This window comes from Channa argus, unplaced genomic scaffold, assembly GCF_033026475.1.
Source record: "Channa argus isolate prfri unplaced genomic scaffold, Channa argus male v1.0 Contig057, whole genome shotgun sequence".
Lineage (NCBI taxonomy): Eukaryota > Metazoa > Chordata > Actinopteri > Anabantiformes > Channidae > Channa > Channa argus.
In genome coordinates this window covers 135624-155800 of record NW_027125276.1, presented here as the reverse complement: position 1 = coordinate 155800, position 20177 = coordinate 135624, and the positions used below count along the sequence as shown (strand labels likewise).

The window sequence follows — 20177 nt, the reverse complement described above, 5'->3', positions numbered from 1 at the left end:
TATAGTACTTTGTACTTTGCCACATTTATCTTCTTCTTAGCAAGTGTCATGCATTCTGCTTCTCCAGCGTTTTTAAGAGCTGTTGATGATGTCAAATGCAGCTTACGGCCACACCGCTCTCTAAGCGCCCGATCCCGTCCGATCTCAGCAGCCAATTATGGCCGGGCCTTGTTAGTACTTGGTAGGAAGACCGCCTGGGAATACCACGTGCTGTAAGCTTCTTTGCTTGGGTTTACGGGCAGCACAAGCTGGTGTTACTGCCTATTTATTCATAGAAATTGTTCTATATTTTCATCAAATTTTGTTCTTTCATTGCTGTTTTGCTACTTTATTGGTTTGCCAACCATCGTGCTTCATTACTAGTAGACCATGTTACAGTCCTGGCCATATGTGTTGTTTTTATTTTCTTGTTCTTATAGGTGCCCTGCCTGATTGGCCGGATTGGGGGGCAGTACAGGAAGCTGATTGGTCCATCCTACACTTCCTGGAGTTTTAAAAGTACGGTTCCCAACAGCTAGCGAGGCTCTTTCTGGCATCAGCACCTGTTTGCTTTTCTTGGTTTCCAAACCTTATTTAGCATTTTTGAATTGTTAGGTTTTGTACCGTGGTTTTGTTTATAAATTGTATATTTTGTAAATAGTATTAAATCTGTAGGGGTGAACTGCCATTTTCTTTGGAGTGTTTTCACATTAGGGAGTTAGGGTTAGCGACTATCTTTTGGTTTGTTTATTTCTATCAGGCTAGCTAACACTTTCTGTGGGAAATGGCTTATTTTGTTTATTATGTTGGCCTTGGTTCGCCCTGAGTTGTAGAGTCATGTTTTGTTTGACACCTTCTTTCGTTTAAAATAAATATCATTCTGTTGGAACATCTCAATCCTGGATTTTGGTTTGAGGATCGGAGAGGGAACATCCAAATTTATCTTTGTATGTTTCACCCTGACCCCCTAGACAGGGGCGTAACAGACCAGTACAGTTATAGTACTTTGTACTTTGCCATATTTATCTTCTTCTTAGCAAGTGTCATGCATTCTGCTTCTCCAGCGTTTTTAAGAGCTGTTGATGATGTCAAATGCAGCTTACGGCCACACCGCTCTCTAAGCGCCCGATCTCGTCCGATCTCGGCAGCCAAATAGAGCCGGGCCTGGTTAGTACTTGGTAGGAAGACCGCCTGGGAATACCAGGTGCTGTAAGCTTTTTTGCTTGGGTTTACGGGCAGCACAAGCTGGTGTTACTGCCTATTTATTCATAGAAATTGTTCTATATTTTCATCAAATTTTGTTCTTTCATTGCTGTTTTGCTACTTTATTGGTTTGCCAACCATCGTGCTTCATTACTAGTAGACCATGTTACGGTCCTGGCCATATGTGTTGTTTTTATTTTCTTGTTCTTATAGGTGCCCTGCCTGATTGGCCGGATTGGGGGGCAGTACAGGAAGCTGATTGGTCCATCCTACACTTCCTGGAGTTTTAAAAGTACGGTTCCCAACAGCAAGCGAGGCTCTTTCTGGCATCAGCACCTGTTTGCTGTTCTTGGTTTCCAAACCTTATTTAGCATTTTTGAATTGTTAGGTTTTGTGACGTGGTTTTGTTTATAAATTGTATATTTTGTAAATAGTATTAAATCTGTAGGGGTGAACTGCCATTTTCTTTGGACCGTTTTCACATTAGGGAGTTAGGGTTAGCAACTGTCTTTTGGTTTGTTTATTTCTATCAGGCTAGCTAGCACTTTCTGTGGGAAATGGCTTATTTTGTTTATTATGTTGGCCTTGGTTCGCCATGAGTTGTGTCATTTTTTGTTTGTCACTTTCTTTCGTTTAAAATAAATATCATTCTGTTGGAACATCTCGATCCTGGATTTTGGTTTGGGGATCGGAGAGGGAACATGCTAATTTATCTTTGTATGTTGCACCCTGACCCCCTAGACAGGGGCGTAACAGACCAGTACAGTTATAGTACTTTGTACTTTGCCACATTTATCTTCTTCTTAGCAAGTGTCATGCATTCTGCTTCTCCAGCGTTTTTAAGAGCTGTTGATGATGTCAAATGCAGCTTACGGCCACACCGCTCTCTAAGCGCCCGATCTCGTCCGATCTCGGCAGCCAAATAGAGCCGGGCCTGGTTAGTACTTGGTAGGAAGACCGCCTGGGAATACCAGGTGCTGTAAGCTTTTTTGCTTGGGTTTACGGGCAGCACAAGCTGGTGTTACTGCCTATTTATTCATAGAAATTGTTCTATATTTTCATCAAATTTTGTTCTTTAATTGCTGTTTTGCTACTTTATTGGTTTGCCAACCATCGTGCTTCATTACTAGTAGACCATGTTACGGTCCTGGCCATATGTGTTGTTTTTATTTTGTTGTTCTTATAGGTGCCCTGCCTGATTGGCCGGATTGGGGGGCAGTACAGGAAGCTGATTGGTCCATCTTACACTTCCTGGAGTTTTAAAAGTACGGTTCCCAACAGCTAGCGAGGCTCTTTCTGGCATCAGCACCTGTTTGCTGTTCTTGGTTTCCAAATCTTATTTAGCATTTTTGAATTGTTAGGTTTTGTGCCGTGGTTTTGTTTATAAATTGTATATTTTGTAAATAGTATTAAATCTGTAGGGGTGAACTGCCATTTTCTTTGGAGTGTTTTCATATTAGGGAGTTAGGGTTAGCGACTATCTTTTGGTTTGTTTATTTCTATCAGGCTAGCTAGCACTTTCTGTGGGAAATGGCTTATTTTGTTTATTATGTTGGCCTTGGTTCGCCATGAGTTGTGTCATTTTTTGTTTGTCACTTTCTTTCGTTTAAAATAAATATCATTCTGTTGGAACATCTTGATCCTGGATTTTGGTTTGGGGATCGGAGAGGGAACATGCTAATTTATCTTTGTATGTTGCACCCTGACCCCCTAGACAGGGGCGTAACAGACCAGTACAGTTATAGTACTTTGTACTTTGCCACATTTATCTTCTTCTTAGCAAGTGTCATGCATTCTGCTTCTCCAGCGTTTTTAAGAGCTGTTGATGATGTCAAATGCAGCTTACGGCCCCACCGCTCTCTAAGCGCCCGATCTCGTCCGATCTCGGCAGCCAAATAGAGCCGGGCCTGGTTAGTACTTGGTAGGAAGACCGCCTGGGAATACCAGGTGCTGTAAGCTTTTTTGCTTGGGTTTACGGGCAGCACAAGCTGGTGTTACTGCCTATTTATTCATAGAAATTGTTCTATATTTTCATCAAATTTTGTTCTTTCATTGCTGTTTTGCTACTTTATTGGTTTGCCAACCATCGTGCTTCATTACTAGTAGACCATGTTACGGTCCTGGCCATATGTGTTGTTTTTATTTTGTTGTTCTTATAGGTGCCCTGCCTGATTGGCCGGATTGGGGGGCAGTACAGGAAGCTGATTGGTCCATCCTACACTTCCTGGAGTTTTAAAAGTACGGTTCCCAACAGCTAGCGAGGCTCTTTCTGGCATCAGCACCTGTTTGCTGTTCTTGGTTTCCAAACCTTATTTAGCATTTTTGAATTGTTAGGTTTTGTGCCGTGGTTTTGTTTATAAATTGTATATTTTGTAAATAGTATTAAATCTGTAGGGGTGAACTGCCATTTTCTTTGGACTGTTTTCACATTAGGGAGTTAGGGTTAGCGACTGTCTTTTGGTTTGTTTATTTCTATCAGGCTAGCTAGCACTTTCTGTGGGAAATGGCTTATTTTGTTTATTATGTTGGCCTTGGTTCGCCCTGAGTTGTAGTGTCATGTTTTGTTTGACACTTTCTTTCGTTTAAAATAAATATCATTCTGTTGGAACATCTCGATCCTGGATTTTGGTTTGGGGATCGGAGAGGGAACATGCTAATTTATCTTTGTATGTTGCACCCTGACCCCCTAGACAGGGGCGTAACAGACCAGTACAGTTATAGTACTTTGTACTTTGCCACATTTATCTTCTTCTTAGCAAGTGTCATGCATTCTGCTTCTCCAGCGTTTTTAAGAGCTGTTGATGATGTCAAATGCAGCTTACGGCCACACTGCTCTCTAAGCGCCCGATCCCGTCCGATCTCAGCAGCCAATTATGGCCGGGCCTTGTTAGTACTTGGTAGGAAGACCGCCTGGGAATACCACGTGCTGTAAGCTTCTTTGCTTGGGTTTACGGGCAGCACAAGCTGGTGTTACTGCCTATTTATTCATAGAAATTGTTCTATATTTTCATCAAATTTTGTTCTTTCATTGCTGTTTTGCTACTTTATTGGTTTGCCAACCATCGTGCTTCATTACTAGTAGACCATGTTACAGTCCTGGCCATATGTGTTGTTTTTATTTTCTTGTTCTTATAGGTGCCCTGCCTGATTGGCCGGATTGGGGGGCAGTACAGGAAGCTGATTGGTCCATCCTACACTTCCTGGAGTTTTAAAAGTACGGTTCCCAACAGCTAGCGAGGCTCTTTCTGGCATTAGCACCTGTTTACTTTTCTTGGTTTCCAAACCTTATTTAGCATTTTTGAATTGTTAGGTTTTGTGCCGTGGTTTTGTTTATAAATTGTATATTTTGTAAATAGTATTAAATCTGTAGGGGTGAACTGCCATTTTCTTTGGAGTGTTTTCACATTAGGGAGTTAGGGTTAGCGACTATCTTTTGGTTTGTTTATTTCTATCAGGCTAGCTAACACTTTCTGTGGGAAATGGCTTATTTTGTTTATTATGTTGGCCTTGGTTCGCCCTGAGTTGTAGAGTCATGTTTTGTTTGACACTTTCTTTCGTTTAAAATAAATATCATTCTGTTGGAACATCTCGATCCTGGATTTTGGTTTGGGGATCGGAGAGGGAACATGCTAATTTATCTTTGTATGTTGCACCCTGACCCCCTAGACAGGGGCGTAACAGACCAGTACAGTTATAGTACTTTGTACTTTGCCACATTTATCTTCTTCTTAGCAAGTGTCATGCATTCTGCTTCTCCAGCGTTTTTAAGAGCTGTTGATGATGTCAAATGCAGCTTACGGCCCCACCGCTCTCTAAGCGCCCGATCTCGTCCGATCTCGGCAGCCAAATAGAGCCGGGCCTGGTTAGTACTTGGTAGGAAGACCGCCTGGGAATACCAGGTGCTGTAAGCTTTTTTGCTTGGGTTTACGGGCAGCACATGCTGGTGTTACTGCCTATTTATTCATAGAAATTGTTCTATATTTTCATCAAATTTTGTTCTTTCATTGCTGTTTTGCTACTTTATTGGTTTGCCAACCATCGTGCTTCATTACTAGTAGACCATGTTACGGTCCTGGCCATATGTGTTGTTTTTATTTTGTTGTTCTTATAGGTGCCCTGCCTGATTGGCCGGATTGGGGGGCAGTACAGGAAGCTGATTGGTCCATCCTACACTTCCTGGAGTTTTAAAAGTACGGTTCCCAACAGCTAGCGAGGCTCTTTCTGGCATCAGCACCTGTTTGCTGTTCTTGGTTTCCAAACCTTATTTAGCATTTTTGAATTGTTAGGTTTTGTGCCGTGGTTTTGTTTATAAATTGTATATTTTGTAAATAGTATTAAATCTGTAGGGGTGAACTGCCATTTTCTTTGGACCGTTTTCACATTAGGGAGTTAGGGTTAGCGACTGTCTTTTGGTTTGTTTATTTCTATCAGGCTAGCTAGCACTTTCTGTGGGAAATGGCTTATTTTGTTTATTATGTTGGCCTTGGTTCGCCATGAGTTGTGTCATTTTTTGTTTGTCACTTTCTTTCGTTTAAAATAAATATCATTCTGTTGGAACATCTCGATCATGGATTTTGGTTTGGGGATCGGAGAGGGAACATGCTAATTTATCTTTGTATGTTGCACCCTGACCCCCTAGACAGGGGCGTAACAGACCAGTACAGTTATAGTACTTTGTACTTTGCCACATTTATCTTCTTCTTAGCAAGTGTCATGCATTCTGCTTCTCCAGCGTTTTTAAGAGCTGTTGATGATGTCAAATGCAGCTTACGGCCACACTGCTCTCTAAGCGCCCGATCCCGTCCGATCTCAGCAGCCAATTATGGCCGGGCCTTGTTAGTACTTGGTAGGAAGACCGCCTGGGAATACCACGTGCTGTAAGCTTCTTTGCTTGGGTTTACGGGCAGCACAAGCTGGTGTTACTGCCTATTTATTCATAGAAATTGTTCTATATTTTCATCAAATTTTGTTCTTTCATTGCTGTTTTGCTACTTTATTGGTTTGCCAACCATCGTGCTTCATTACTAGTAGACCATGTTACAGTCCTGGCCATATGTGTTGTTTTTATTTTCTTGTTCTTATAGGTGCCCTGCCTGATTGGCCGGATTGGGGGGCAGTACAGGAAGCTGATTGGTCCATCCTACACTTCCTGGAGTTTTAAAAGTACGGTTCCCAACAGCTAGCGAGGCTCTTTCTGGCATCAGCACCTGTTTACTTTTCTTGGTTTCCAAACCTTATTTAGCATTTTTGAATTGTTAGGTTTTGTGCCGTGGTTTTGTTTATAAATTGTATATTTTGTAAATAGTATTAAATCTGTAAGGGTGAACTGCCATTTTCTTTGGAGTGTTTTCACATTAGGGAGTTAGGGTTAGCGACTATCTTTTGGTTTGTTTATTTCTATCAGGCTAGCTAACACTTTCTGTTGGAAATGGCTTATTTTGTTTATTATGTTGGCCTTGGTTCGCCCTGAGTTGTAGAGTCATGTTTTGTTTGACACTTTCTTTCGTTTAAAATAAATATCATTCTGTTGGAACATCTCGATCCTGGATTTTGGTTTGGGGATCGGAGAGGGAACATGCTAATTTATCTTTGTATGTTGCACCCTGACCCCCTAGACAGGGGCGTAACAGACCAGTACAGTTATAGTACTTTGTACTTTGCCACATTTATCTTCTTCTTAGCAAGTGTCATGCATTCTGCTTCTCCAGCGTTTTTAAGAGCTGTTGATGATGTCAAATGCAGCTTACGGCCCCACCGCTCTCTAAGCGCCCGATCTCGTCCGATCTCGGCAGCCAAATAGAGCCGGGCCTGGTTAGTACTTGGTAGGAAGACCGCCTGGGAATACCAGGTGCTGTAAGCTTTTTTGCTTGGGTTTACGGGCAGCACAAGCTGGTGTTACTGCCTATTTATTCATAGAAATTGTTCTATATTTTCATCAAATTTTGTTCTTTCATTGCTGTTTTGCTACTTTATTGGTTTGCCAACCATCGTGCTTCATTACTAGTAGACCATGTTACGGTCCTGGCCATATGTGTTGTTTTTATTTTGTTGTTCTTATAGGTGCCCTGCCTGATTGGCCGGATTGGGGGGCAGTACAGGAAGCTGATTGGTCCATCCTACACTTCCTGGAGTTTTAAAAGTACGGTTCCCAACAGCTAGCGAGGCTCTTTCTGGCATCAGCACCTGTTTGCTGTTCTTGGTTTCCAAACCTTATTTAGCATTTTTGAATTGTTAGGTTTTGTGCCGTGGTTTTGTTTATAAATTGTATATTTTGTAAATAGTATTAAATCTGTAGGGGTGAACTGCCATTTTCTTTGGACCGTTTTCACATTAGGGAGTTAGGGTTAGCGACTGTCTTTTGGTTTGTTTATTTCTATCAGGCTAGCTAGCACTTTCTGTGGGAAATGGCTTATTTTGTTTATTATGTTGGCCTTGGTTCGCCATGAGTTGTGTCATTTTTTGTTTGTCACTTTCTTTCGTTTAAAATAAATATCATTCTGTTGGAACATCTCGATCCTGGATTTTGGTTTGGGGATCGGAGAGGGAACATGCTAATTTATCTTTGTATGTTGCACCCTGACCCCCTAGACAGGGGCGTAACAGACCAGTACAGTTATAGTACTTTGTACTTTGCCACATTTATCTTCTTCTTAGCAAGTGTCATGCATTCTGCTTCTCCAGCGTTTTTAAGAGCTGTTGATGATGTCAAATGCAGCTTACGGCCCCACCGCTCTCTAAGCGCCCGATCTCGTCCGATCTCGGCAGCCAAATAGAGCCGGGCCTGGTTAGTACTTGGTAGGAAGACCGCCTGGGAATACCAGGTGCTGTAAGCTTTTTTGCTTGGGTTTACGGGCAGCACAAGCTGGTGTTACTGCCTATTTATTCATAGAAATTGTTCTATATTTTCATCAAATTTTGTTCTTTCATTGCTGTTTTGCTACTTTATTGGTTTGCCAACCATCGTGCTTCATTACTAGTAGACCATGTTACGGTCCTGGCCATATGTGTTGTTTTTATTTTGTTGTTCTTATAGGTGCCCTGCCTGATTGGCCGGATTGGGGGGCAGTACAGGAAGCTGATTGGTCCATCCTACACTTCCTGGAGTTTTAAAAGTACGGTTCCCAACAGCTAGCGAGGCTCTTTCTGGCATCAGCACCTGTTTGCTGTTCTTGGTTTCCAAACCTTATTTAGCATTTTTGAATTGTTAGGTTTTGTGCCGTGGTTTTGTTTATAAATTGTATATTTTGTAAATAGTATTAAATCTGTAGGGGTGAACTGCCATTTTCTTTGGACTGTTTTCACATTAGGGAGTTAGGGTTAGCGACTGTCTTTTGGTTTGTTTATTTCTATCAGGCTAGCTAGCACTTTCTGTGGGAAATGGCTTATTTTGTTTATTATGTTGGCCTTGGTTCGCCCTGAGTTGTAGTGTCATGTTTTGTTTGACACTTTCTTTCGTTTAAAATAAATATCATTCTGTTGGAACATCTCGATCCTGGATTTTGGTTTGGGGATCGGAGAGGGAACATGCTAATTTATCTTTGTATGTTGCACCCTGACCCCCTAGACAGGGGCGTAACAGACCAGTACAGTTATAGTACTTTGTACTTTGCCACATTTATCTTCTTCTTAGCAAGTGTCATGCATTCTGCTTCTCCAGCGTTTTTAAGAGCTGTTGATGATGTCAAATGCAGCTTACGGCCACACTGCTCTCTAAGCGCCCGATCCCGTCCGATCTCAGCAGCCAATTATGGCCGGGCCTTGTTAGTACTTGGTAGGAAGACCGCCTGGGAATACCACGTGCTGTAAGCTTCTTTGCTTGGGTTTACGGGCAGCACAAGCTGGTGTTACTGCCTATTTATTCATAGAAATTGTTCTATATTTTCATCAAATTTTGTTCTTTCATTGCTGTTTTGCTACTTTATTGGTTTGCCAACCATCGTGCTTCATTACTAGTAGACCATGTTACAGTCCTGGCCATATGTGTTGTTTTTATTTTCTTGTTCTTATAGGTGCCCTGCCTGATTGGCCGGATTGGGGGGCAGTACAGGAAGCTGATTGGTCCATCCTACACTTCCTGGAGTTTTAAAAGTACGGTTCCCAACAGCTAGCGAGGCTCTTTCTGGCATTAGCACCTGTTTACTTTTCTTGGTTTCCAAACCTTATTTAGCATTTTTGAATTGTTAGGTTTTGTGCCGTGGTTTTGTTTATAAATTGTATATTTTGTAAATAGTATTAAATCTGTAGGGGTGAACTGCCATTTTCTTTGGAGTGTTTTCACATTAGGGAGTTAGGGTTAGCGACTATCTTTTGGTTTGTTTATTTCTATCAGGCTAGCTAACACTTTCTGTGGGAAATGGCTTATTTTGTTTATTATGTTGGCCTTGGTTCGCCCTGAGTTGTAGAGTCATGTTTTGTTTGACACTTTCTTTCGTTTAAAATAAATATCGTTCTGTTGGAACATCTCAATCCTGGATTTTGGTTTGAGGATCGGAGAGGGAACATCCAAATTTATCTTTGTATGTTGCACCCTGACCCCCTAGACAGGGGCGTAACAGACCAGTACAGTTATAGTACTTTGTACTTTGCCATATTTATCTTCTTCTTAGCAAGTGTCATGCATTCTGCTTCTCCAGCGTTTTTAAGAGCTGTTGATGATGTCAAATGCAGCTTACGGCCACACCGCTCTCTAAGCGCCCGATCTCGTCCGATCTCGGCAGCCAAATAGAGCCGGGCCTGGTTAGTACTTGGTAGGAAGACCGCCTGGGAATGCCAGGTTCTGTAAGCTTTTTTGCTTGGGTTTACGGGCAGCACAAGCTGGTGTTACTGCCTATTTATTCATAGAAATTGTTCTATATTTTCATCAAATTTTGTTCTTTCATTGCTGTTTTGCTACTTTATTGGTTTGCCAACCATCGTGCTTCATTACTAGTAGACCATGTTACGGTCCTGGCCATATGTGTTGTTTTTATTTTCTTGTTCTTATAGGTGCCCTGCCTGATTGGCCGGATTGGGGGGCAGTACAGGAAGCTGATTGGTCCATCCTACACTTCCTGGAGTTTTAAAAGTACGGTTCCCAACAGCTAGCGAGGCTCTTTCTGGCATCAGCACCTGTTTGCTGTTCTTGGTTTCCAAACCTTATTTAGCATTTTTGAATTGTTAGGTTTTGTGCCGTGGTTTTGTTTATAAATTGTATATTTTGTAAATAGTATTAAATCTGTAGGGGTGAACTGCCATTTTCTTTGGACCGTTTTCACATTAGGGAGTTAGGGTTAGCGACTGTCTTTTGGTTTGTTTATTTCTATCAGGCTAGCTAGCACTTTCTGTGGGAAATGGCTTATTTTGTTTATTATGTTGGCCTTGGTTCGCCATGAGTTGTGTCATTTTTTGTTTGTCACTTTCTTTCGTTTAAAATAAATATCATTCTGTTGGAACATCTCGATCCTGGATTTTGGTTTGGGGATCGGAGAGGGAACATGCTAATTTATCTTTGTATGTTGCACCCTGACCCCCTAGACAGGGGCGTAACAGACCAGTACAGTTATAGTACTTTGTACTTTGCCACATTTATCTTCTTCTTAGCAAGTGTCATGCATTCTGCTTCTCCAGCGTTTTTAAGAGCTGTTGATGATGTCAAATGCAGCTTACGGCCCCACCGCTCTCTAAGCGCCCGATCTCGTCCGATCTCGGCAGCCAAATAGAGCCGGGCCTGGTTAGTACTTGGTAGGAAGACCGCCTGGGAATACCAGGTGCTGTAAGCTTTTTTGCTTGGGTTTACGGGCAGCACAAGCTGGTGTTACTGCCTATTTATTCATAGAAATTGTTCTATATTTTCATCAAATTTTGTTCTTTCATTGCTGTTTTGCTACTTTATTGGTTTGCCAACCATCGTGCTTCATTACTAGTAGACCATGTTACGGTCCTGGCCATATGTGTTGTTTTTATTTTCTTGTTCTTATAGGTGCCCTGCCTGATTGGCCGGATTGGGGGGCAGTACAGGAAGCTGATTGGTCCATCCTACACTTCCTGGAGTTTTAAAAGTACGGTTCCCAACAGCTAGCGAGGCTCTTTCTGGCATCAGCACCTGTTTGCTGTTCTTGGTTTCCAAACCTTATTTAGCATTTTTGAATTGTTAGGTTTTGTGCCGTGGTTTTGTTTATAAATTGTATATTTTGTAAATAGTATTAAATCTGTAGGGGTGAACTGCCATTTTCTTTGGACCGTTTTCACATTAGGGAGTTAGGGTTAGCGACTGTCTTTTGGTTTGTTTATTTCTATCAGGCTAGCTAGCACTTTCTGTGGGAAATGGCTTATTTTGTTTATTATGTTGGCCTTGGTTCGCCATGAGTTGTGTCATTTTTTGTTTGTCACTTTCTTTCGTTTAAAATAAATATCATTCTGTTGGAACATCTCGATCATGGATTTTGGTTTGGGGATCGGAGAGGGAACATGCTAATTTATCTTTGTATGTTGCACCCTGACCCCCTAGACAGGGGCGTAACAGACCAGTACAGTTATAGTACTTTGTACTTTGCCACATTTATCTTCTTCTTAGCAAGTGTCATGCATTCTGCTTCTCCAGCGTTTTTAAGAGCTGTTGATGATGTCAAATGCAGCTTACGGCCACACTGCTCTCTAAGCGCCCGATCCCGTCCGATCTCAGCAGCCAATTATGGCCGGGCCTTGTTAGTACTTGGTAGGAAGACCGCCTGGGAATACCACGTGCTGTAAGCTTCTTTGCTTGGGTTTACGGGCAGCACAAGCTGGTGTTACTGCCTATTTATTCATAGAAATTGTTCTATATTTTCATCAAATTTTGTTCTTTCATTGCTGTTTTGCTACTTTATTGGTTTGCCAACCATCGTGCTTCATTACTAGTAGACCATGTTACAGTCCTGGCCATATGTGTTGTTTTTATTTTCTTGTTCTTATAGGTGCCCTGCCTGATTGGCCGGATTGGGGGGCAGTACAGGAAGCTGATTGGTCCATCCTACACTTCCTGGAGTTTTAAAAGTACGGTTCCCAACAGCTAGCGAGGCTCTTTCTGGCATCAGCACCTGTTTACTTTTCTTGGTTTCCAAACCTTATTTAGCATTTTTGAATTGTTAGGTTTTGTGCCGTGGTTTTGTTTATAAATTGTATATTTTGTAAATAGTATTAAATCTGTAAGGGTGAACTGCCATTTTCTTTGGAGTGTTTTCACATTAGGGAGTTAGGGTTAGCGACTATCTTTTGGTTTGTTTATTTCTATCAGGCTAGCTAACACTTTCTGTTGGAAATGGCTTATTTTGTTTATTATGTTGGCCTTGGTTCGCCCTGAGTTGTAGAGTCATGTTTTGTTTGACACTTTCTTTCGTTTAAAATAAATATCATTCTGTTGGAACATCTCGATCCTGGATTTTGGTTTGGGGATCGGAGAGGGAACATGCTAATTTATCTTTGTATGTTGCACCCTGACCCCCTAGACAGGGGCGTAACAGACCAGTACAGTTATAGTACTTTGTACTTTGCCACATTTATCTTCTTCTTAGCAAGTGTCATGCATTCTGCTTCTCCAGCGTTTTTAAGAGCTGTTGATGATGTCAAATGCAGCTTACGGCCACACCGCTCTCTAAGCGCCCGATCTCGTCCGATCTCGGCAGCCAAATAGAGCCGGGCCTGGTTAGTACTTGGTAGGAAGACCGCCTGGGAATACCAGGTGCTGTAAGGTTTTTTGCTTGGGTTTACGGGCAGCACAAGCTGGTGTTACTGCCTATTTATTCATAGAAATTGTTCTATATTTTCATCAAATTTTGTTCTTTCATTGCTGTTTTGCTACTTTATTGGTTTGCCAACCATCGTGCTTCATTACTAGTAGACCATGTTACGGTCCTGGCCATATGTGTTGTTTTTATTTTCTTGTTCTTATAGGTGCCCTGCCTGATTGGCCAGATTGGGGGGCAGTACAGGAAGCTGATTGGTCCATCCTACACTTCCTGGAGTTTTAAAAGTACGGTTCCCAACAGCTAGCGAGGCTCTTTCTGGCATCAACACCTGTTTGCTGTTCTTGGTTTCCAAACCTTATTTAGCATTTTTGAATTGTTAGGTTTTGTGCCGTGGTTTTGTTTATAAATTGTATATTTTGTAAATAGTATTAAATCTGTAGGGGTGAACTGCCATTTTCTTTGGACTGTTTTCACATTAGGGAGTTAGGGTTAGCGACTGTCTTTTGGTTTGTTTATTTCTATCAGGCTAGCTAGCACTTTCTGTGGGAAATGGCTTATTTTGTTTATTATGTTGGCCTTGGTTCGCCCTGAGTTGTAGTGTCATGTTTTGTTTGACACTTTCTTTCGTTTAAAATAAATATCATTCTGTTGGAACATCTCGATCCTGGATTTTGGTTTGGGGATCGGAGAGGGAACATGCTAATTTATCTTTGTATGTTGCACCCTGACCCCCTAGACAGGGGCGTAACAGACCAGTACAGTTATAGTACTTTGTACTTTGCCACATTTATCTTCTTCTTAGCAAGTGTCATGCATTCTGCTTCTCCAGCGTTTTTAAGAGCTGTTGATGATGTCAAATGCAGCTTACGGCCCCACCGCTCTCTAAGCGCCCGATCTCGTCCGATCTCGGCAGCCAAATAGAGCCGGGCCTGGTTAGTACTTGGTAGGAAGACCGCCTGGGAATACCAGGTGCTGTAAGCTTTTTTGCTTGGGTTTACGGGCAGCACAAGCTGGTGTTACTGCCTATTTATTCATAGAAATTGTTCTATATTTTCATCAAATTTTGTTCTTTCATTGCTGTTTTGCTACTTTATTGGTTTGCCAACCATCGTGCTTCATTACTAGTAGACCATGTTACGGTCCTGGCCATATGTGTTGTTTTTATTTTGTTGTTCTTATAGGTGCCCTGCCTGATTGGCTGGATTGGGGGGCACTACAGGAAGCTGATTGGTCCATCCTACACTTCCTGGAGTTTTAAAAGTACGGTTCCCAACAGCTAGCGAGGCTCTTTCTGGCATCAGCACCTGTTTGCTGTTCTTGGTTTCCAAACCTTATTTAGCATTTTTGAATTGTTAGGTTTTGTGCCGTGGTTTTGTTTATAAATTGTATATTTTGTAAATAGTATTAAATCTGTAGGGGTGAACTGCCATTTTCTTTGGAGTGTTTTCACATTAGGGAGTTAGGGTTAGCGACTATCTTTTGGTTTGTTTATTTCTATCAGGCTAGCTAACACTTTCTGTGGGAAATGGCTTATTTTGTTTATTATGTTGGCCTTGGTTCGCCCTGAGTTGTAGTGTCATGTTTTGTTTGACACTTTCTTTCGTTTAAAATAAATATCATTCTGTTGGAACATCTCAATCCTGGATTTTGGTTTGAGGATCGGAGAGGGATCATGCAAATTTATCTTTGTATGTTTCACCCTGACCCCCTAGACAGGGGCGTAACAGACCAGTACAGTTATAGTACTTTGTACTTTGCCACATTTATCTTCTTCTTAGCAAGTGTCATGCATTCTGCTTCTCCAGCGTTTTTAGGAGCTGTTGATGATGTCAAATGCAGCTTACGGCCACACCGCTCTCTAAGCGCCCGATCTCGTCCGATCTCGGCAGCCAAATAGAGCCGGGCCTGGTTAGTACTTGGTAGGAAGACCGCCTGGGAATACCAGGTGCTGTAAGTTTTTTTGCTTGGGTTTACGGGCAGCACAAGCTGGTGTTACTGCCTATTTATTCATAGAAATTGTTCCATATTTTCATCAAATTTTGTTCTTTCATTGCTGTTTTGCTACTTTATTGGTTTGTCAACCATCGTGCTTCATTACTAGTAGACCATGTTACGGTCCTGGCCATATGTGTTGTTTTTATTTTGTTGTTCTTATAGGTGCCCTGCCTGATTGGCCGGATTGGGGGGCAGTACAGGAAGCTGATTGGTCCATCCTACACTTCCTGGAGTTTTAAAAGTACGGTTCCCAACAGCTAGCGAGGCTCTTTCTGGCATTAGCACCTGTTTACTTTTCTTGGTTTCCAAACCTTATTTAGCATTTTTGAATTGTTAGGTTTTGTGCCGTGGTTTTGTTTATAAATTGTATATTTTGTAAATAGTATTAAATCTGTAGGGGTGAACTGCCATTTTCTTTGGAGTGTTTTCACATTAGGGAGTTAGGGTTAGCGACTATCTTTTGGTTTGTTTATTTCTATCAGGCTAGCTAACACTTTCTGTGGGAAATGGCTTATTTTGTTTATTATGTTGGCCTTGGTTCGCCCTGAGTTGTAGAGTCATGTTTTGTTTGACACTTTCTTTCGTTTAAAATAAATATCGTTCTGTTGGAACATCTCAATCCTGGATTTTGGTTTGAGGATCGGAGAGGGAACATCCAAATTTATCTTTGTATGTTGCACCCTGACCCCCTAGACAGGGGCGTAACAGACCAGTACAGTTATAGTACTTTGTACTTTGCCATATTTATCTTCTTCTTAGCAAGTGTCATGCATTCTGCTTCTCCAGCGTTTTTAAGAGCTGTTGATGATGTCAAATGCAGCTTACGGCCACACCGCTCTCTAAGCGCCCGATCTCGTCCGATCTCGGCAGCCAAATAGAGCCGGGCCTGGTTAGTACTTGGTAGGAAGACCGCCTGGGAATGCCAGGTGCTGTAAGCTTTTTTGCTTGGGTTTACGGGCAGCACAAGCTGGTGTTACTGCCTATTTATTCATAGAAATTGTTCTATATTTTCATCAAATTTTGTTCTTTCATTGCTGTTTTGCTACTTTATTGGTTTGCCAACCATCGTGCTTCATTACTAGTAGACCATGTTACGGTCCTGGCCATATGTGTTGTTTTTATTTTCTTGTTCTTATAGGTGCCCTGCCTGATTGGCCGGATTGGGGGGCAGTACAGGAAGCTGATTGGTCCATCCTACACTTCCTGGAGTTTTAAAAGTACGGTTCCCAACAGCTAGCGAGGCTCTTTCTGGCATCAGCACCTGTTTGCTGTTCTTGGTTTCCAAACCTTATTTAGCATTTTTGAATTGTTAGGTTTTGTGCCGTGGTTTTGTTTATAAATTGTATATTTTGTAAATAGTATTAAATCTGTAGGGGTGAACTGCCATTTTCTTTGGACCGTTTTCACATTAGGGAGTTAGGGTTAGCGACTGTCTTTTGGTTTGTTTATTTCTATCAGGCTAGCTAGCACTTTCTGTGGGAAATGGCTTATTTTGTTTATTATGTTGGCCTTGGTTCGCCCTGAGTTGTAGAGTCATGTTTTGTTTGACACTTTCTTTCGTTTAAAATAAATATCGTTCTGTTGGAACATCTCAATCCTGGATTTTGGTTTGAGGATCGGAGAGGGAACATCCAAATTTATCTTTGTATGTTGCACCCTGACCCCCTAGACAGGGGCGTAACAGACCAGTACAGTTATAGTACTTTGTACTTTGCCATATTTATCTTCTTCTTAGCAAGTGTCATGCATTCTGCTTCTCCAGCGTTTTTAAGAGCTGTTGATGATGTCAAATGCAGCTTACGGCCACACCGCTCTCTAAGCGCCCGATCTCGTCCGATCTCGGCAGCCAAATAGAGCCGGGCCTGGTTAGTACTTGGTAGGAAGACCGCCTGGGAATGCCAGGTGCTGTAAGCTTTTTTGCTTGGGTTTACGGGCAGCACAAGCTGGTGTTACTGCCTATTTATTCATAGAAATTGTTCTATATTTTCATCAAATTTTGTTCTTTCATTGCTGTTTTGCTACTTTATTGGTTTGCCAACCATCGTGCTTCATTACTAGTAGACCATGTTACGGTCCTGGCCATATGTGTTGTTTTTATTTTCTTGTTCTTATAGGTGCCCTGCCTGATTGGCCGGATTGGGGGGCAGTACAGGAAGCTGATTGGTCCATCCTACACTTCCTGGAGTTTTAAAAGTACGGTTCCCAACAGCTAGCGAGGCTCTTTCTGGCATCAGCACCTGTTTGCTGTTCTTGGTTTCCAAACCTTATTTAGCATTTTTGAATTGTTAGGTTTTGTGCCGTGGTTTTGTTTATAAATTGTATATTTTGTAAATAGTATTAAATCTGTAGGGGTGAACTGCCATTTTCTTTGGACCGTTTTCACATTAGGGAGTTAGGGTTAGCGACTGTCTTTTGGTTTGTTTATTTCTATCAGGCTAGCTAGCACTTTCTGTGGGAAATGGCTTATTTTGTTTATTATGTTGGCCTTGGTTCGCCATGAGTTGTGTCATTTTTTGTTTGTCACTTTCTTTCGTTTAAAATAAATATCATTCTGTTGGAACATCTCGATCCTGGATTTTGGTTTGGGGATCGGAGAGGGAACATGCTAATTTATCTTTGTATGTTGCACCCTGACCCCCTAGACAGGGGCGTAACAGACCAGTACAGTTATAGTACTTTGTACTTTGCCACATTTATCTTCTTCTTAGCAAGTGTCATGCATTCTGCTTCTCCAGCGTTTTTAAGAGCTGTTGATGATGTCAAATGCAGCTTACGGCCCCACCGCTCTCTAAGCGCCCGATCTCGTCCGATCTCGGCAGCCAAATAGAGCCGGGCCTGGTTAGTACTTGGTAGGAAGACCGCCTGGGAATACCAGGTGCTGTAAGCTTTTTTGCTTGGGTTTACGGGCAGCACAAGCTGGTGTTACTGCCTATTTATTCATAGAAATTGTTCTATATTTTCATCAAATTTTGTTCTTTCATTGCTGTTTTGCTACTTTATTGGTTTGCCAACCATCGTGCTTCATTACTAGTAGACCATGTTACGGTCCTGGCCATATGTGTTGTTTTTATTTTCTTGTTCTTATAGGTGCCCTGCCTGATTGGCCGGATTGGGGGGCAGTACAGGAAGCTGATTGGTCCATCCTACACTTCCTGGAGTTTTAAAAGTACGGTTCCCAACAGCTAGCGAGGCTCTTTCTGGCATCAGCACCTGTTTGCTGTTCTTGGTTTCCAAACCTTATTTAGCATTTTTGAATTGTTAGGTTTTGTGCCGTGGTTTTGTTTATAAATTGTATATTTTGTAAATAGTATTAAATCTGTAGGGGTGAACTGCCATTTTCTTTGGACCGTTTTCACATTAGGGAGTTAGGGTTAGCGACTGTCTTTTGGTTTGTTTATTTCTATCAGGCTAGCTAGCACTTTCTGTGGGAAATGGCTTATTTTGTTTATTATGTTGGCCTTGGTTCGCCATGAGTTGTGTCATTTTTTGTTTGTCACTTTCTTTCGTTTAAAATAAATATCATTCTGTTGGAACATCTCGATCATGGATTTTGGTTTGGGGATCGGAGAGGGAACATGCTAATTTATCTTTGTATGTTGCACCCTGACCCCCTAGACAGGGGCGTAACAGACCAGTACAGTTATAGTACTTTGTACTTTGCCACATTTATCTTCTTCTTAGCAAGTGTCATGCATTCTGCTTCTCCAGCGTTTTTAAGAGCTGTTGATGATGTCAAATGCAGCTTACGGCCACACTGCTCTCTAAGCGCCCGATCCCGTCCGATCTCAGCAGCCAATTATGGCCGGGCCTTGTTAGTACTTGGTAGGAAGACCGCCTGGGAATACCACGTGCTGTAAGCTTCTTTGCTTGGGTTTACGGGCAGCACAAGCTGGTGTTACTGCCTATTTATTCATAGAAATTGTTCTATATTTTCATCAAATTTTGTTCTTTCATTGCTGTTTTGCTACTTTATTGGTTTGCCAACCATCGTGCTTCATTACTAGTAGACCATGTTACAGTCCTGGCCATATGTGTTGTTTTTATTTTCTTGTTCTTATAGGTGCCCTGCCTGATTGGCCGGATTGGGGGGCAGTACAGGAAGCTGATTGGTCCATCCTACACTTCCTGGAGTTTTAAAAGTACGGTTCCCAACAGCTAGCGAGGCTCTTTCTGGCATCAGCACCTGTTTACTTTTCTTGGTTTCCAAACCTTATTTAGCATTTTTAAATTGTTAGGTTTTGTGCCGTGGTTTTGTTTATAAATTGTATATTTTGTAAATAGTATTAAATCTGTAAGGGTGAACTGCCATTTTCTTTGGAGTGTTTTCACATTAGGGAGTTAGGGTTAGCGACTATCTTTTGGTTTGTTTATTTCTATCAGGCTAGCTAACACTTTCTGTTGGAAATGGCTTATTTTGTTTATTATGTTGGCCTTGGTTCGCCCTGAGTTGTAGAGTCATGTTTTGTTTGACACTTTCTTTCGTTTAAAATAAATATCATTCTGTTGGAACATCTCGATCCTGGATTTTGGTTTGGGGATCGGAGAGGGAACATGCTAATTTATCTTTGTATGTTGCACCCTGACCCCCTAGACAGGGGCGTAACAGACCAGTACAGTTATAGTACTTTGTACTTTGCCACATTTATCTTCTTCTTAGCAAGTGTCATGCATTCTGCTTCTCCAGCGTTTTTAAGAGCTGTTGATGATGTCAAATGCAGCTTACGGCCACACCGCTCTCTAAGCGCCCGATCTCGTCCGATCTCGGCAGCCAAATAGAGCCGGGCCTGGTTAGTACTTGGTAGGAAGACCGCCTGGGAATACCAGGTGCTGTAAGGTTTTTTGCTTGGGTTTACGGGCAGCACAAGCTGGTGTTACTGCCTATTTATTCATAGAAATTGTTCTATATTTTCATCAAATTTTGTTCTTTCATTGCTGTTTTGCTACTTTATTGGTTTGCCAACCATCGTGCTTCATTACTAGTAGACCATGTTACGGTCCTGGCCATATGTGTTGTTTTTATTTTCTTGTTCTTATAGGTGCCCTGCCTGATTGGCCGGATTGGGGGGCAGTACAGGAAGCTGATTGGTCCATCCTACACTTCCTGGAGTTTTAAAAGTACGGTTCCCAACAGCTAGCGAGGCTCTTTCTGGCATCAACACCTGTTTGCTGTTCTTGGTTTCCAAACCTTATTTAGCATTTTTGAATTGTTAGGTTTTGTGCCGTGGTTTTGTTTATAAATTGTATATTTTGTAAATAGTATTAAATCTGTAGGGGTGAACTGCCATTTTCTTTGGACTG

The 20177-nt window shown here is 41.8% G+C and overlaps 16 pseudogenes; all 16 read left to right on the top strand.

Moving 5' to 3' along the window:
* The first annotated feature begins 100 nt into the window (after positions 1-100).
* Positions 101-219, top strand: LOC137119535 (5S ribosomal RNA; annotated as a pseudogene).
* Positions 220-1076: 857 nt separating this feature from the next.
* LOC137119369 (5S ribosomal RNA) lies at positions 1077-1195 on the top strand (annotated as a pseudogene).
* Positions 1196-2049: 854 nt separating this feature from the next.
* Positions 2050-2168, top strand: LOC137119368 (5S ribosomal RNA; annotated as a pseudogene).
* An 854-nt stretch (positions 2169-3022) lies between these two features.
* Positions 3023-3141, top strand: LOC137119476 (5S ribosomal RNA; annotated as a pseudogene).
* Positions 3142-4974: 1833 nt separating this feature from the next.
* LOC137119475 (5S ribosomal RNA) lies at positions 4975-5093 on the top strand (annotated as a pseudogene).
* A 1830-nt stretch (positions 5094-6923) lies between these two features.
* Positions 6924-7042, top strand: LOC137119474 (5S ribosomal RNA; annotated as a pseudogene).
* Positions 7043-7896: 854 nt separating this feature from the next.
* Positions 7897-8015, top strand: LOC137119472 (5S ribosomal RNA; annotated as a pseudogene).
* A 1833-nt stretch (positions 8016-9848) lies between these two features.
* Positions 9849-9967, top strand: LOC137119511 (5S ribosomal RNA; annotated as a pseudogene).
* Positions 9968-10821: 854 nt separating this feature from the next.
* On the top strand, positions 10822-10940 carry LOC137119471 (5S ribosomal RNA; annotated as a pseudogene).
* A 1830-nt stretch (positions 10941-12770) lies between these two features.
* Positions 12771-12889, top strand: LOC137119495 (5S ribosomal RNA; annotated as a pseudogene).
* Positions 12890-13746: 857 nt separating this feature from the next.
* Positions 13747-13865, top strand: LOC137119470 (5S ribosomal RNA; annotated as a pseudogene).
* Positions 13866-14722: 857 nt separating this feature from the next.
* LOC137119419 (5S ribosomal RNA) lies at positions 14723-14841 on the top strand (annotated as a pseudogene).
* Positions 14842-15698: 857 nt separating this feature from the next.
* LOC137119399 (5S ribosomal RNA) lies at positions 15699-15817 on the top strand (annotated as a pseudogene).
* Positions 15818-16674: 857 nt separating this feature from the next.
* On the top strand, positions 16675-16793 carry LOC137119398 (5S ribosomal RNA; annotated as a pseudogene).
* Positions 16794-17647: 854 nt separating this feature from the next.
* LOC137119469 (5S ribosomal RNA) lies at positions 17648-17766 on the top strand (annotated as a pseudogene).
* Positions 17767-19596: 1830 nt separating this feature from the next.
* On the top strand, positions 19597-19715 carry LOC137119494 (5S ribosomal RNA; annotated as a pseudogene).
* The last annotated feature ends 462 nt before the right edge of the window (positions 19716-20177 follow it).